General features: G+C 39.4%; 1 pseudogene; it reads left to right on the plus strand.

Moving 5' to 3' along the window:
• The first annotated feature begins 677 nt into the window (after positions 1 to 677).
• The window catches only part of LOC102838102, a 7,945-nt pseudogene continuing 5,065 nt past the window's right edge, over positions 678 to 3,557 (plus strand).

Below are 3,557 nucleotides of genomic sequence, written 5' to 3' on the forward strand. Positions count from 1 at the left end.
TGCTTCTGACATTGTTTGAACAAAAAGAAAAGCCGCCATCTAGAGTGTCATAGATGGAAAGTTCTGGGGAGAATGGGATGTGTCACTTTGGAATTCCACAAATAAGAGCAAAATGAGAATGGGACGTGACAAAAAAAGAATGGCTGAGACTAAGATGATTATTGAGGTTCAAAGGAAAAGGATAGTTAAAGTATTTCAATAAAGATTTAATTTTTTAAAAAGGCCTATAAATCAAGTTTAAACTTCTGAAAGAAGTTTAGGAAATGTAATAAATAATGTCATTATTAGAGACAAGGTTCATTTCATGGTAGAAAACAAAGTGTTTCTTAAAGGAGTCATTCTGCACCGTCATTTTCCTATGAGTAACTGGTAGAAATAATTTATTTTGTAAACTCTCTAATAATGTTAAATTGTCCATTAAAGGGTTGCAGTTGTTGCTAAATTCTGTCGACTCAAAGAGACTCTGTATAAGAGTTCTGAGCATCAGCTTGTAGGTGTGCACTGCTGACCTTGTGGTTCACAGTCCAGTGCTGATCCTATACTGCCACACCAGGAGTCACAACGAAATTTTGGAGAAATCCTTATACTTTACATAAGAAGCACTTAGTTGGACTGGACCATCCTGGAGAGGCAAACAAAGTCCCCAGGCCTAGTTCTGGTCTAAAGTGTGCAAGCTGATGAACAATTCGTGCACTGACTGGGCAACACATCTGGGCGTGGGCTCGGTACACTCCAGCATCGGTGTACTCATGCTACTAAAGGAGTGCTGGAGCTGGTAGTATGAGCTCTGATTGCAAACACCATGTACTACCTCTATCAAGTTTAGGTGGTGTACTTTGCTGTCTTCCTCTGGCTGGTGACAACCATCGTCTTCATCCTCTACTTGTTTCAGCACATGAAGTTTTAAATGGTGGCCTAACCAGTGGTATTAATGATCTTTAATGTTTGTGCCACCATTCTCTACATCACAACCTTCACTACAATTGAGGTGATGCCCCTGAAGGACTGTATAATCAGTGAGCAGTTGCCTCCTTCTTTGTATATTTAGTGATGATTCCTTAGATTCCTTATGGAGTGAGCATCTTCTTCAACTTGCAGGCTGGGTGAGGAGTAGACAGTAATACAGCCATCAGTTAAATGGCTAGAAGCTAAGCTTAAGACACGTGTTTCCATGGTCCCCCATGGGGCTGAAGGCTGTAGCTGAGTCATAGTGCAAAGTCACCCTGCAAGCAGGAGGCCAAAGTCCTGCAGAGAGCCAGCTGGGCAGGGAATAAACTTTCTCATCAAACAAACTTTCACAATCCACTTGAGAAGCAGAATTCTTCTGGTTTGTACCAAGTGACACATACGTGGGCTGGAAGCAGGCCAAAAGTGGAGAACTCCTCCTCTGCCTCCTTCTTCACTCTCTGCTTTCACTTTAGAGGACAGGAGTGTCCAAGATAAGTGTCCACCTTTGTCATCAATACTAAATGTATTAACAGCAGCTCCTCAGAACTTGCCATAGCATAAGGCTAACAAGCAACACTTATCTTAAACTTTACTCTAGGGTGTTGTTGCTGTTGTTAAGTGCTGTGGAGTCAGTTCTGCCTCACAGTGACCCTGTACAGAGTTTCTGAGTGGCAGCTGCTGAGTTTGAGTCATGGACCTTGATGTTCAAATAGCCCTTGCAGTCCAGTGCATATCCTACAAGGCCACACCAAGGCTCTTTATTCTAGCTTAAAATATTAATAAAATATTTTCTGATTTTTTAAAACATAATTTGTCCTCCACCTTTTAAGATAATATAGCACTTATAAAGAGGATTATAATTTCTGACATCATGGTCTTTCCTTTCCTGTATTTCAATCATATACTATTTTTAAAACAATCCATTTTAAGCAACCACTCCATGATAAAAATCCTATCCAGATTTTCTTCCTTTTCCCAAGACCTTGGTTTTTGATACTGCCTTAGAGCAACTCAACTTCAATGCCAACTGCTTCCTGACATTGTTGATGTTGTGAAGTTCCGTCGAGTCAGTTCTGATGCATAGCGACCCTATATAGGGTTTCCGTGGAGCAGTTTGTGAGGTTGAACTGCCAACCTTGCAATTCAAACGGCTTTGCAGTCTGGCACATTAACCAATGCTGTTGTTGTTATGTGCTGTGGAGTCGGGTCCAACACATAGCGACCCTGTACAGGGTTTCCGAGGGTGTAAATCTTTACGGGAGTAGAAAGCCTCCATTAACCATTAGGCACATGCAAAAGGAAATTAAAGAAGGAGAAATTAAATAATGAGGAAATCAAGCAACTGATGATGTTAAAGTTTTCATTTTGTTGGAGTAACAATCAGTGTCTATATAAACAGCAATTAAATGATTCAACAACATTGGACAAGTCTGCTCCAGAGAGATCTCTTTAAAATGTTAAAAAGTGAAATTATTACTTGGAGGACTAAGGTGCACTTGACCTAAATGATAGTATTTTTCATTGGTCCATATGCATGCAAAAGTTGGGCAATGAAAAGGGAAGACCAACAAAATAAAAGAGATAAAATAAAATAGACACAGATGAAAATCTTGGAAATATGAACTTCAGAAGGAAGATTAGAGATGCGGATTGAGTGCTTGTTGAGAAGAGAAGCAGAAGCTGAGCAGGAAGGGATGATAAGAGAGGGAAACTGACTAGGGAAAGACTAACTAGATGTGGCATGACCCCTTTAAACTTTGTGAGCAACTTTGGCAACCAAAGTTAGCCTGTTAGAGTAGAATGATATTAAGTGACTGGACACTCCATTTGCTGTCTCTCTTCTCTCTAGTCTTTCATAAGTTGGTTTTTTTTTCATATCTTCCTTTTATTTTCTCTATTATTTTTATCTTCTATAGCTCCATTTCCCTAACACTCTTTTGTCTTTATAGTTGTTATAATTTTTTTTTATGGGTGCTGCCTGTTTTTATTTCTCTTTTCTGTTTATTATTTTCTTTTTATATTTTGGTTTTTTGATTATTCTCTTTTTTATTTTGTGTGTGAGTGTGGGAGGAGTTTTCTCTTTCCCATCCAAGAGAAGACAGTAACATTGCTCATATAATCTAGTCATAATCATACCCTCTGAAGTTCCACTCACTAGGCAAGAGCCAATGTCGGCTGTTTGTTGTTAGGTGCCATCAAGTCGGTACTGACTCATGACAACCTTATGCACAACAGAATGAAACACTGCCTGGTCCTGTACGTTGCTATGTTTGAGCCCATTGATGTTGCCACTGTGCCAACCCATGTCATTGGAGGTCTTCCTCTTTTTTGCTGTCCATCTACTTTACCAAGCACGATACCCTTTTCCAGGGACTGGTCCCTCCTGATAATATGGCCAAAGCAGAAGAGATGAAACCTGGCCATCTTGGCTTCTAAAGTGTACTTTTTCCAACACATATTTGTTTGTTTTTTTTGGCAATCCATGATACTTTTAATATTCTTCTCCAATACTATAACAGAAAAGCATCAATTCTTCTATGGTCTTTCTTATTCATTGCCCAACTTTCACAAGAATATGTGTCTATTAAAAATAGTATGGATTGGATCAG

Source organism: Chrysochloris asiatica, unplaced genomic scaffold (genome assembly GCF_000296735.1).
Source record: "Chrysochloris asiatica unplaced genomic scaffold, ChrAsi1.0 scaffold00112, whole genome shotgun sequence".
Classification (NCBI taxonomy): domain Eukaryota; kingdom Metazoa; phylum Chordata; class Mammalia; order Afrosoricida; family Chrysochloridae; genus Chrysochloris; species Chrysochloris asiatica.